Below are 14377 nucleotides of genomic sequence, written 5' to 3' on the forward strand. Positions count from 1 at the left end.
TTAAGCCTCGTACACACGGACGGACTGTCCGCTGAAAACGGTCCGCCGGACCGTTTTCAGCGGACATGTCCGCCCGGAGATTTCTGTCTGATGGTTGTACACACCATCAGACAGAAATCCACGCGTACACGATACGCGGTGACGTGGCCACGCCGTCGCCGCGGCGACGTGCGCGGCCCTGGAAGTTCAATGCTTCTACGCATGCGTCGAATCACTTTGACGCATGCGAGGGATGGCGGCCGATCGGACATGTACGGTGAGTCTGTACAGACGACCGAACATGTCCGACTGACAGGCTTCCAGCGGACATGTTTCTTAGCTGGTCGGCTGGACAAATGTCCGCTGGAAACTTGTCCAGTCGGCCGTACACACGACCGAACATGTCTGCTAAAACTGGTCCGCGGACCAGTTTCAGCAGACATGTTCGGTCGTGTGTACGGGGCCTTATAGAAATATTTAAAAATGTTGAAGATGAGTACTGAACACAACAAATAACAACAGAATATTTGAACCGCTAGGCAGGCGTCGAACCAGGGGTCAAGTCCTGGGGAAAAAAGTGTGGGAACTCCCACCCAAGATCCACTCCCCCACCAAAAAAAAAAAATTATATGCTCATATGCATAATTACTAAACCGCATGTTTTTTTTCTCGATCCACTGTACATTAGTAATCCTTTATGTTACTGGCCGCTTCCTGTATATGGATTCATCAGGTAGTGTGCGGGTATTCCATCACTTCCTCGATGGAACAATGACAAAAGCTCCCAGGAGACATTGCGGCATCGAGGAAGTGACGGAATACCCGTACACTACCCGATGAATCCATATACAGGAAGTGGCCAGTAACATAAAGGATTACTAAGGTTCGCCTGCCCCTGACAGTGACTTGAGCTGGGCATCGCCGCTTAGTGAAGGATTGGCTCGGGCGGCTCGGCTGCTCTAGTCCTGCAAAGGGAACTGCGTTCCTGCTGGGAAAAAAGTGCAGGAACTCGGTTCCCACGCGTTCCCGCAGGACTTGAGCCCTGCGTCGAACCTAGATTTTTATTATCTGTTTTCAGATGCATTATCCAGTGTGCCGCAGAACATACTGTGGGTCTTGGCCAAGCTTCCTTTGATCACAACTGTGGGATCAATGCACATTTCCAATCCAATTCAAACAACTGATTTGAAAACCATCTGAAGGATCTTTAAAGGGAAGAAATTTCCTAAAGCCTCTACAGTTCAAGACAAGAATTTGGCCAAGAAAAAATTAGATTCCCATTTGTAAAAATATTTAATCAATATAATTTTTCTCTTTCAATGATTTCCAAGAGGATATATACTGTATCCTCTAATTGTTACTACTTACATTACGCAGAGTACTAACCACTATAAGAGCCAAACCTACAATCTTTAAATCGGTTGTAAAGGTTTGTGTTTTTTCACCTTAAAGGGGTTGTAACGGCAACCTTTTTTTCACCTTAATGCATTCTATGCATTAAGGTGAAAAAACATCAGATGATGCCCCCCCCCAGCCTTGAGTCGAAGCCCGGACGTTGATTGGCTGCAGAGGATGGATTGAAAGCAGCGCAGCCATTGGCTGGCGCTGCTGTCAATCACATCCAATGATGCGTCACACCGAGGGGCAGGGCCGAGTGATACAGCAGCAGGCTGTGGGGGAGCGCGCCCGCAACAGCTACACACCATGCTCGCTCGCATGTCTGTGTGTAGTTGTTTTTGCGGGGAGGAGCCGCAACAGCCGCAGAGGGACCCCAGAAGACCAGGTTCGGGGCCACTGTGTGCAAAACGAACTGCACAGTGGAGGTAAGTATAACATGTTTGTTATTTTAAGAAAAAAATCCTTTACAACTCCTTTAATGCATCCTATGAAAAAACACCTGGCTGTCACCGGCGCCCCAGCCCCCTGTTTTACTTACCTGAGCCAGTTCACCTTAGCGTTAAATGGATAGATTGATAGCAGCGCAGGCATTGGCTCCCACTACTGACAATCAAATCCAATGACGCAGCCGCTGGGGGGCGGGGGCGAGTCTATAGACGCAGACTGTATGATACGGGAGCATGCCCACATGGAAACCCCCCCCGGGATAGAACTTACCAGAGAGTGTTAGCTATTGCAGGGAGGGGCCGTGAGAGCCATCATGGGACCCCAGAACAGCAGGATCGGGGTCACTCTGTGAAAATGGAACTGCACAGTGGAGGTAAGTATAACATTTTTGTTATTTAAAAAAATTAATAATCCTTTACAACCCCTTTAAATTCACAGTCGGATGAGTTATTCATTGGGTCACTAACGCTGCTATTGAACCTTTGGTGAACCTACTTTGATACCCATCCCAACTGCAGGACCAAAAGCCACCACAATTGGCATTCTGAAGGATCTCTAATGGGTAGAACCTCCAATGCATTTACCCAAGCCAAGGCCAAATATTTGGCATCAATTTATCAAAAAAAACAATGCCAGCTTCCTATTTGCCAAGATATTTGATCACAAACATCTTGCTCTCTCAAGGATTTCCAAGAGGATATAGTCTCTCCAATCCTTCTACCAGCTTGCTGCCTCCAAGACCAACTACTTGAAATTGTTTGGGAAAGAGGACAACATGGCTTTCCAGTAGCCAAGCCACCCATGAACTTGCTAAAGCCAAGACCAGCATTTTTTGGAATTTCCCTATCCAAAAAAGCATGCCAAGTTGTCAAAAAAAAAAAACATATATTAAGTGAATGGATTGTTTCCTCCACAATGTCTAGCAGGAAAACGCTTAAAGCGGAGTTCCACCCAAAAGTGGAACTTCCGCTTAAACCACTCCTCGCCCCCTTACATGCCACATTTGGCATGCAATTTTTTTTTTTGGGGGGGGGGGAGTGGGGGCTTCAGGAGGAGTGGGACTTCCTGTCCAGGCATCATTTCAGGACCGTTTTTTAGAGCGGGTGGTCGGCTTTCCAGGGATAACAACCGATGCAGCTAAAAGCCCCCCTCCCCCCGCCTTCCGTCCCACCGGGAGACTTGATCCGCCTCTTCCAATTTACTCAGCTGCCAATGGCGCCCGTTTTTAAAAAAATATACAGTATTCAAAAATCGCAGTTTTTGGCGATCTGAATACTTTGAAGTGCAAAGGAGGGATTTGGGGTCTTTTAAAACCTTGATCCCTCCATAAAGAGTGCCTGTCACCACCTATTACTGCCACAAAGGATGTTTACATTCCTTGTGACAGCAATAAAAGTGATCTTTTTTTTTTTTTTTTAAACACAATGTAAAAAAAAAAAATGAAATAAATAAGAAAAATAATCAAATAGTTTAAAACGCCCCCATCCCTGCGAGCTGGCGCAGCAAAGAAAATGCATACGAAAGTCGTGCCCGTCCCCGGTGGAGGTATTGCCGCGACTGTCAGAGCGAGAGCAATAATTCTAGCACAAGACCTCCTCTGTAACTCTAACCTGGTAACCATTATTTTATTTTTTAAAGCATTGCCTATGGAGATTTTTAGGTACTGTAGTTTGTCACCATTCCACGAGTGTGTGCAATTTTAAAGCATGACATGTTTGGTATCGATTTACTCAGCATAACATCATCTTTTACAATATACAAAAAAAATGTGCTAACTTTACTGTTTCGTCTTTTTTTATTCATAAAAGTGTCTTTTTCCCCAAAAAGTTGTGTTTAAAAGACCACTGCACAAATACTGTGTGACCTAAAATATTGCAACAATCGCTATTTTATTCTCTAGATTCTCTGCTAAAATATATATATATATATATATATATATATATATATATATATATATATATATATATATATAATGTTTGGGGGTTCTAAGTAATTGGTAAACACCAAATGTCAGAAATATGCTTAGTCATGAAAGATTTAATTTATTTCCACACGATAGAATTTTTGCTAAAGTAAATAGCATACCATTGCATGCAAATTTTGGAAATAACAAAGCTGATGTGACAGTTAGGCGTTCCCCTATTTTCAGCATACACGGCATTACATTTTATGCAGGCTGGTACCATGCTTTGGATTTGAACCCATTGTCTGAGTCTTTCTAGGTAGGAGTGCTACCCACTAATCCATTGAGATGAGCATGATTATGCTTAGAATATACAGTAGTACAATGATTAATCATACAGTAAATCAAGAGAATCTATATTCTTCTAAAATACAATTGCAAGATCATTGCTAAATCGTCAAATGCAAGTTATTGGACATAAAAAGTGTATGGGGGCCGGGTAGGTATCAATGCAAAATGTATTTTTAAAAGAGATCGTTTTTAAAGGAGCAGTGATTTTAATGAGGCTTAAAATGAAACAATAAAAATGAAAAATTCCTTTAAATATAGTGCCTGGGGGGTCCTCTTTGTCTGCCTGAAAAATGTGTCTCATCTGTACTGTGGATAGAACAGGGTGTCTACAATTCAAACTTTTCTCAGTGTCTCGGCGCGCTGAGAAGCTGAGCCATCTACTGGTCAGGCATCTTGGTGGATCCCGACATAAGTGGTTAGCACTTCCCCCTAGCAGCACTAGACGTCTCTCAACAACAGCACTACCTGCAAGGAGTTTCCATGTTCTCCTTGTGCCTGCATAGATTTCCCCTGGGTACTCTAATTTTCTCCAACACTTCAAAGTTATGCTGTCTAAATCTATATGTAGTATGTGTATGTATGAATATGAGTTAACGAGCTTAGATTGTAAGCTCCTTGAGGGCAGGGACTGATGTGACTGTACAATATACACTCACGGCCACTTTATTATGTACACCTGTTCAATTGCTTGGTAATACAAATTGCTAATCATCCAATCACATTGCAGCAACTTAATGCATTTAGGCATCTAGATGCGACGAAGACGACTTGCTGAAGTTCAAACTGGGGATTTAAGTGACTTTGAATGTGGCATGTTTTTTTGGTGGCAGATGGGCTGGTCTGAGTATTTCTAAGCCCAGGTTCACACTGGGTACGATTTCCTTCGATTTGAGATGGAAAATCGCATCTCAAATCGGCGGCATTTGCCGGCAATTGTCGGCAATGACACTGTCCTAATCGGTGCGACGCCGCATCTGCGGCGCTGCACCGATTTCAAAAAGTAGTTCCTGTACTACTTTTTGCGATTTCGGGCCGCGATTTACATAGACATCTGTGCAGAAACCTGCACAGATGTCTCTTAAATCGCGGCCGAATTCGGGACTGCCAGTGGGAGTGAAATCGTGCGAGTTCAGCTGAACTCGCGCGCCATATCCACAGCCCAGTGTGAACCAGGGCTCAAACTGATTTACTGTGATTTTCACGCACACAACCTTCTCTAGGGTTTACAGAGAATGGTCTGAAAAAGAGAAAATATCCAAAGAGCGGCAGTTGTGTGGACAGAAATGCCTTGTTGAGGTCAGAGGAGAATGGGCAGACATTGGAGATGATAGAAAGGCAACAGTTACTCAGATAATCGCTTGTTACAACCAAGATATGCAGAATACTCTCTGAATAATCTCTGAAAGCACAACACATCGAACCTTGAGCAGATGGGCAACAGCAGTAAAATATCATACCAGGTACCACTCCTGTCAGCTAAGAACAGGGAACTGAGGCTACAATTTGCACAGGATCACCAAAATTGGACAATAGAAGATTGGAAAAATATTGTCTGGTCTGATGAGTCTCAATTTCAGCTGAGACATTCAGATAGTAGGGTCAGAATTTGACATAAACAACATGAAAGCATGGATCCATCCTGCCTTGTATCAACGGTTCAGGCTGGTGGTGTAATAGGGTGGGGAATATTTTTTTGGCACACTTTGGGTCCCTTAGTACCAATTGAGCATAGTTTAACCCGTTGCCGCCCGCCCACGGTCAAATGATGGAGGAGCAGTGCGGCTCTCGTTCTGGAAGAATGATATAGGATAGTGCCCCAGCACTGCGATCGTGGCCGCGCTTTGTTCCTAGGACATGACACCACCCTGATCTCTGTAAAGAGCTGTCTCTTTAACCATGTGATCTGCTGTGTCCAATCACAGCCGGTCACATGTAAATGCAGAAGTGCCGGCAATCGGCTCTCCTCGCCTCACACTGACAGAGTGTGTGGCAAGGAGTGCCGATCAGTGGTATCTCCTCGCAGGGGAGACCAGGGCAGGTAATCAGGGCACTGATAAGCTACCAATCAGTGCCCATTAGTGCCACCAATCAGTACCCTACAGTGACACCAGTGCCCATTAGTGATGCCAGACAGTGCAGCCTTTCAGTGTCTGCTCATCAGTGCCCCATCAATGCCCATCAGCACTGCCCATCAGTGCTGCCTATCCGTGCCCACCAGTGCTTCCCATTAGTGCAACATATTAGTGCCTCCTCATCAGTGCTCATAAGTGCAGCCTCATCAGAGCCCATCAGTGCTGCGTCATCAGCGCACAGTAGGCATGGCGGGAACATGCATTACCATGACGAACATAGGGCTACAAATGTGCCAAAATATGAGGTGGTGCTAAAACGTGCAAAATTCTGCTCCAAAAAAAAAAAAAAAAAATAAAGATTTGGGCGCTTTGGGCATTTGTTGCTGTTACAGCAGCCCATGCATGGGCTGCAAGCTACCAGAGAAAACACACACACACAAAAAAAGGTGTGAACCCAGCCTGAAAAGGGAATCCAAGATACCTCGACTAAACCACTCCCTTCGCACGCTATAGCAGAAAGATGACTACAGTGTGGCTCTGTTGTTCTGGGAAGGGGCATCCATGAATGCTCTCCCAGAACCATGCCCCTTGCATGCACCCGGCACGCTCTGTGGTCGCTGTGTCCTTCAGACACAGTCAATCACAGATTTTGCCCTTTATGATGTCATCAGTTGTGTCCAATCACAGTGTAACCAGACTTGCCAGTTATCGGAAGTATTTTCTCATGCACGGTCACAATGTGAGGGGAGGAGAGCCGGTAACTGGCAATCCTGACAGATGACCCGAACACAGATAATCAGTGCAGCCCCTTCAGTGGCAATCACTGCTGCCCATCAGTACCACCTATCAGTGCCCATAAGTCCCTCCTCATCAGTGCCTGTCAATGACGCCTATCAGTGCAGCCTCATCAGCGCACATCAGTGAAGGAGAAAAATTACTTATTTGTAAAATTTTATAACAGGAAATTTAAACCTTAGCGCCGGCGCCTCCCGTCTCTTTGAGAGGTGTATGATGCCAGATGGCCGGGTGTGGCTTACAGGAACTGTAAAGTCACATGTTTTTTCACCTTAATGCAGATGAACCCCAGAGCCCCCCCCCCTTTTTTTTATTACCAGAACCCGATCGTTCCAACGTCGAGGACAAGCAGAGCAGCTGCAACCGATGTCTTGAGTTCTCATTGGATAGCAATCAAACCCAGTGACCCGGGAGCTGTGTGTGGGGCCATGTCCTCTGTGTCAATGAATGCAACAGCAGGACTCAGGAGCACACCTGCACGGCTTCCACCATGGAATGCGGCTTTCCGTGGGGGCACTCGATGAAGAGGAGGGGCCAGGAGCGCCGCCGGGGGGACCGCAGAAAAGGAGGATCGGGCCACTCTGTGCAAAACCTTTGAGGAGGTATGACATGTTTGTTTTTAAGAAAACAAAAACCTTTACAATCACTTTAAGATCATGTGACCGCCGTTATTGGCTGTCATGTAGTCCGAAAACTCCCAATTATAATGAATGATTAGGAGCTTTCGATTAGGTGACAGTAACTGATGTATAGGCAGAAATTCATGCAAATGTATGGCCCCTCTGCGCTAAGGACCAATTTGCATGCGGCCGATGCCAAGGGGTTAAAAACTTTTTTTTTTTTCGATCTTTTTTCTTTTGTTTAGCAAAAAAAACTAAAAAATCCAGTAGTGATTAAAGCGTAGGTCCGCCCACCGCTGCAGACTTTTAATAATCAGACACTTACCTGTCCTGGAGTCCAGGAATGTTGGAAAACGCAGCTGATGTTTCCATCAGCTGTCGGGTGCTGCCTCCATTGCGGGTAAGGGAACCCGGCAGTGTAGCCTTACGGCTTCACGCTGGAAACCCTACTGTGTATGCGCTCCGCTCCTCTCTCCTACTGGCCTGGCGGCCAGGGAAGGAGGTGGGAGCCCGGGCGGTGACGTCAATACCCGCAGCTGAGGCTCCCGGAAGTGGGAACGGGATACCTGTGAAAGATAGGTATCCTGTCGTCGTCCCCCCCCCCCCCCCCCCGAAAGGTGCCAAATGTGGGGGGGAGTACAACGAGCAGGAGTTCCACTTTTGGGTGGAACGCCGCTTTAAGGCTACTTTCACACTGAAAGCACCGGCCGTTAGCACTAAAGGACCACTTGTTTTAGTGGTGCTTTAACGCTGTTTAGGCAGCACTTTTCGGGTGCTAGCGGGGCACTTTTAACCCCAAAAAAGGGTTAAAACCCCAATTTTTGTGGCACTTTCAAGGCGTTGCCCATTCACTTCAATGGGCAGGGCGTTTCGAGAACACTAAATACAATGCTCCCAACCCACCCCAAAGATGCTGCTTACAGGACTTTTCAGAACGTCCCGCAAGTGCCCCACCCCAGTGTGAAAATATACACTGGAATGAATGGAAGGCGTTTTTCAGGCACTTTGCAGAGGCTATTTTTAGCGCTAAAACGCCTGAAAACCGCCTGAGGGTGAAAGGGGTCTTGAAAGCTCTATCTGTGTCAAAAATGATAAAAATTTAGGGCCAGATTCAGGTACATCTGCGGCGGCGTAAAGTATTACATTTACGTTACACTGCCGCAAGTTTTCAGCGCAAGTGCTTGATTCACAAAGCACTTGCCTGTAAACTTGCGGTGGCGTAGCGTAAAGACGTCCGGCGCAAGCCCGCCTAATTCAAATGGGGCGTATCATTTAAATTAGGCGCGTTCCCGCGCCGAACGTACTGCGCATGCTCCGTTTTGAAATTTCCCGCCGTGCTTTGCGCGAAATGACGTTGCACCGACGTAATTTTTTGAACGGCGACGTGCGTTACATCCTTTCCTATTCACGGACGACTTACGCAAAAAAAAAATAATAATTCAAATTCGACGCGGGAACGACGGTCATACTTTAACATGGCTAGTCTAAATATAAGCCACTGAAATAGCATGCGTAACTTTACGACGGGAAAAGCCGACTAGCGACGACGTAAGAGAATGCGACGACCGCGCGTACCTTCGTGGATCGCCGTAAACAGCGAATTAGATACGCCGGCGTACTCTCACTGTGAATCTGGCCCTTAGTTTGGGTACAGCACATCATTGCATGACCGCTAGGGTGACCACATTTCCAAACTGCCATTCAGGGACAATTTTGCCAAGGATTTTGTCAGCGAGCGATTCGTCGGGTGAATGTATTTCTATTATTATATTGTAATAATAGACCCCCCCTCCCTCAGTATAGATCCCCCTCTACTAACTATAGACCCCCTTCCCTCAGTATAGATCCCCCTCTACTAACTATAGACCCCCTTCCCTCAGTATAGATCCCCCTCTACTAACTATAGACCCCCTTCCCTCAGTATAGATCCCCCTCTACTAACTATAGACCCCCCTTCCCTCAGTAAAGATCCCCCTCTACTAACTATAGACCCCCTTCCCCTAGTATAGACCCCCCTCTACTAACTATAGACCCCCTCCCTCAGTACGTACCCCCCCCTCCACTTGTATAGGCCCCCTCCCTCAGTACGACCCCCCCTCCACTAACTATAGACCCCCTCCCTCAGTGCAGACCCCCCTCCCTCAGTATGGACCCCCTTCCACTAACTATAGACCCCCTCCCTCAGTACGGACCCCCCTTCACTAGGTATATACCCCCTCAGTAAAGACTGGGCTGGGCAGAGTCGCGGCTAATAGGTCACTGGTTGGTAGATGCCAGGCGGCTCTAGCAACCAGTGGCCAGAGTCTCAAGTGGAGCTGGAGGCAGAGCAAGCCCCAGTGCTATGGCGCGGTTTGCTTGCTCTGTCAATTCCATTCCGGGACACTGTATTGTCCCGGAATAAAGGTGCCCAGGACCTGGGACAGACCTTCTAATTACGGGAATGTCCCGGGCAATCCAGGACACGTGGGCACCCTAATGTCATTCCAACTGTGACAGGGCCAAAAGCTGAAAATTCTCCTGGACAGGAATGGGGTATAAGTGCCTGGTATTGAAGGGGTTAAACACTGGTAAACGTTCTAGGGCTTTCACACCCTGAGCGCCTCACCCATTCCTCGCACAACTCTTTCGCGCCAAAGCAAGCAAGTCAAACACTTCCAGTCTACCTCGAACTGCGCAGGCGCGCCAGCCGTTTTGAAACTGTTATCCCTCAGCGCGCGCTCCCGCCGGACCTTTCGCGTGCTGCGAAAGGTCGTGTGCTACGCCCAGCCACGGCACAGCGCACCAATCGCATTGCTTGTCACTCCGGTTGTGGGCTGTAAAAGAGGTACGCTGCTATTGGCTAATGCTAGTCAGCGAGCGGGCTGTCTATCCTGTGTGGAGTGTTGTGTATATCCGGGTATGTAGAGAGGAGGCGGGCCGGGCGGCTGGAGATGGTAAGTGCTCAGCTGTGTATGAGAAGGGAGGTCACAGTACTTGTATATGGTGTCTGAACTTGTCGTGCTATAGAATACAAAGCTCCCAGCTGTATACAGTCTACAGGGGCTCTCTTGTGGAGCTGGAATTGCCTGTCCCTTACTCCTCTCTATAATATCAGGTATAGACTTTAACCACTTGCTTACTGGGCACATATACCCCCCTCCTGCCCAGGTGAAATTTCAGCTTCCGGCACTGCGTCATTTTAACTCACAATTGCGCGGTCGTGCGACGTGGCTCCAAAACAAAATTGACGTCCTTTTTTTTTCCCCACAAGTAGAGCTTTCTTTTGGTGGTATTTGATCGCCTGTGCGGTTTTTATTTTTTGCGCTATAAACCAAAAAGTGCAACAATTTTGAAAAAAAATAGAATATTTTTTACTTGTTATAATAAATAGCCCAATTTAAAAAAAAAAAAACTTTTTTTTTCTCAGTTCAGGCCGATACGTATTCTTCTACATATTTTTGGTAAAAAAAAAATCGCAATAAGCGCAAAAGTTATAGCGCCTACAAAATAAGGGATAGAATTATTTTATTTTTTTTACTAGAAATGGTGGCGATCTGCGATTTTTTTTTTTTTTTTTTTTTTTTTTTTTTTTTTTTTTTTTTTTTTTGGGACTGCAACGTTATGGCGGACACTTTTGACACATTTTTGGAAGGGGTTAACACTAGGGGGTGAGGAAGGGGTTAAATATGTTCCCTATATAGTGTTCTAACTGTAGGTGGGGGAGGTGACCGATCGGTGTCCCTATGTACAAGAGACACAGATCGGTCTCCTCTCCAGAGACAGCACCGCTGTCTCTGTGAGAGCCGGTGATCTGCCAAGCTTGTTTCAGCTATGGTATTTGTTCCTCTTGACAGCTGATGATCAGCTGTTACGTTCGGCTATTTCCGTAGCCTGCTACTGCGCATGCCCGGAGTCTGCGCAGTCGGTTGTGGAACTTCTCAGATGGTCATCTTCTCCCCTCCTCCTCCCTCCCTGAGGCAGCTATGGGGCCTCCCCCACCCTGGTGCTCGCTGACTGGTGCCCTGGATGGGCCGCTCTATTGTCAGTCAGTGAGCTCCTCCTGCTCCGTCAGCCCCATAGAGCCGCACACAGCCCCCCCCCCCCCTCTCCGATGCCCAGGGATCCCGCATGCCGCGGACACAAAAAGCGCCGGCTTAGTGGGGTGACGTCACCCTTCCTGCAATATGTCAGACGGGGAAAGCATGTAGAAGGGGATGGTAGGTGTTGTGTAGGACGGCGGTGTGCTCAGTCCATACAGAGGGGGATCCTCTCTCCTCCCCCATCACACAACAGACGCCCCTTCTCTCTGCTCTGCATCCTGATCTGCCGAGCTGTGTTCCTCTTAACAGCTGACGATCAGCTGTTTCGTTCGGCTATTTCCGTAGCCTGCCCATAGCCCATTACTGCGCATGCCCGGAGTCTGCGCAGTTGGGTGTGGAACTTCCCATATGGTGGAACAAGGATGTTAAGTCTCCGGCAATGACAGATGATCTCATATGTTTACATATGAGATCATCTCTCATTGGCCGCACAGATCGCATCGCAAACGGCCACTCTGATTGGCCGTTCGCGGTGATCTGTAATTGGCTGTGTCCAAGGGACACGGCCAATTCAGAAGTTCCCCGCTGTGCGCTCTGGAGCGCCCAAAGGGGCGGACGTCAATTGACGTCTAGTTGGATTTTGAGATCCACGCTGTAGCCATCATTTGACTATAGCGCGGGTCTCGGGAGGTTAATAACAACAATCCTACATTATTAGGCTTGTCTCACATGTGTGGCTGCGCACCTCTGGGCATTCCCATGGGTCACGTTTAGGGCTGCCCTTTTATTTCAATAGTCCTCCCAACATGTGAGAAATGCGGAAAAAATAAGTCCGCCTGTAAAACTTCTCCAGAGCCTCTCCCATCCTTTGGAATTCCCTACCCCAATCTGTCCGTCTGTCCCCTAATCTATCCATATTTAGACAATCCCTGAAAACCCTTCTCTTTAACCACTTCTGTACCGTAGGACATCATGACTTCCGTGGGAGATATCTGAATGATGCCTGCAGCTACAGGCATCATTATGGCATCATTCGGATATCCTTCTCTTCAGGCAGCGATTCAGTGCACCAAAGATCGTGCTTGATCGTTCTTATAGGCGGCGGGAGGGGACACCCCCTCCCTCCCGCTGCCATCTGGTGCTTCTCTGGGCTCTCCCGTGCCATCGGAAAACGAAACGGCTGGAGCGGGATGGGGAGGATAGAGGTGACCAGATGGTCACCAGTCAACTCTATGGCCATCGGAGGCCTGGACGCGACGTTATGACGTCACGCCCGGGTTCCCGGAAGTAAACAAAGCCGCGATTGCGGCTAGTAAGCATGAGATCTGTGATTTATTTTTCCCGATCTCATGCTTTTCAGCCTGGAGGAGAGATGTGGGGTCTTATTGGTCCCCACATCTCTCCATAAAGAGGACCTGTCACACACCATTCCTATTACAAGGGATGTTTACATTCCTTGTAATACAAATAAAAGTGTTTTAAAAAAAAATAAGTAAAATAAAAAAATAAATTTAAACCGCCCCTGTCCCTGGTAGCTTGCGCTCAGAAGGCCAGTGGCAAACGAAGTTTGCGGGACCCGCAGGAACGCTCCAGTAAGCGGCAAATTTAAAGGGAGGTATAGGTATGCCCATTTTCCTGTACAAGCCATTCTGCCGACATGTGTGTGCGGTGGTCGGCATGCGATTAAGGATCTACTCACACCAGCAAGCTGCACTGAACACAAAGCCGTTGGTGTGCACTATGCGCATGCACCAATCTTAGTGCCTAAAGCCTCATACACATGGGCTGAATGTCAGGCGGCATCAAGCCGGTTCAATAGAAACATTCGCTCCGTGTGTATGGCAGCCGGTCCAATAGAAGCCGGCCGTCTTTTGTCGCAGGGGCATGTCCGAAAAAGGTCTGCCGACCGGCTCCTTATGTTCCTATAGTGACTGGAGTCGCTTTGGGTGGGGGACCCGTGGAACCAGAAAACCCCAAAGCGACTCCCGTTACACCTATCCTTGCCTGAGAGCGCTGACCGGAGTGTTTTGGCGGGGGGCTGTTCCTCTGTCAGAACGCAATAGAACAACATCCTAAAGGGTTGTTAACCTTCATGTTTTTTCACCTCCATGCATTCCATCTTGTAGTGCACCAGCCCCACAGAGCCCCCCTTTTACTTACCTGTGCCAGATCGTTCCTGTTTCGGGGGATGAGCACACCCGCTCCAGCCGGTGTCTTGGTTCCTGATTGGAGAGATTGATAGCAGGGCAGCCATTGAAGCCAAGTCCTGCTGTCTGTGTCAATGGACGCAGGACATGGGAGCACGCCCACACCGGGGCCCCGAGGAAAATCGCTTCTCTGCCGGGGCACTCGAGTAGAGGAGGAGCCAGGCATGCCACTGAGCGACCCTAAAAGAGGAGGATCGGGGCCACTCTGTACAAAACCAACTGCACAGAGGAGTTAAGTTTGACATGTTTGTTTAAGAGAAAAAAAAAACTCAAAGGTTGACATCCTTTTAACCACTTAAGCCCCGGACCATTTTGTTGCTAAATGCCCAGGCCAGATTTTGCGATTCGGCACTGCATCGCTTTAACAGACAATTGCGCGGTCGTGCGATGTGGCTCCCAAACAAAATTGGCGTCCTTTTTTCCCCACAAATAGAGCTTTCTTTTGGTGGTATTTGATCACCTCTGCGTTTTTTATTTTTTGTGCTATAAACAAAAATAGAGCGACAATTTTGAAAAAAATTCAATATTTTTTGCTATAATAAATATCCCCCAAAAACATATATAAAAAACATTTTTTTCCCTCAGT

The 14377-nt window shown here is 47.5% G+C and overlaps 1 protein-coding gene across 1 annotated transcript in view; it reads left to right on the forward strand.

Annotated features, from left to right (window-relative positions):
• Positions 1-10392: 10392 nt before the first annotated feature.
• Positions 10393-14377, forward strand: part of DSN1 (DSN1 component of MIS12 kinetochore complex) — a 36427-nt gene continuing 32442 nt past the window's right edge. Inside the window, exon 1 of the mRNA XM_040346382.1 lies at positions 10393-10498. The gene's annotated coding sequence lies outside the window, so the exon portion shown is untranslated. The remainder of the gene's footprint in view (positions 10499-14377) is intronic.

This window comes from Rana temporaria, chromosome 3 (assembly GCF_905171775.1).
Source record: "Rana temporaria chromosome 3, aRanTem1.1, whole genome shotgun sequence".
In the NCBI taxonomy this organism is placed as follows: Eukaryota; Metazoa; Chordata; class Amphibia; order Anura; family Ranidae; genus Rana; species Rana temporaria.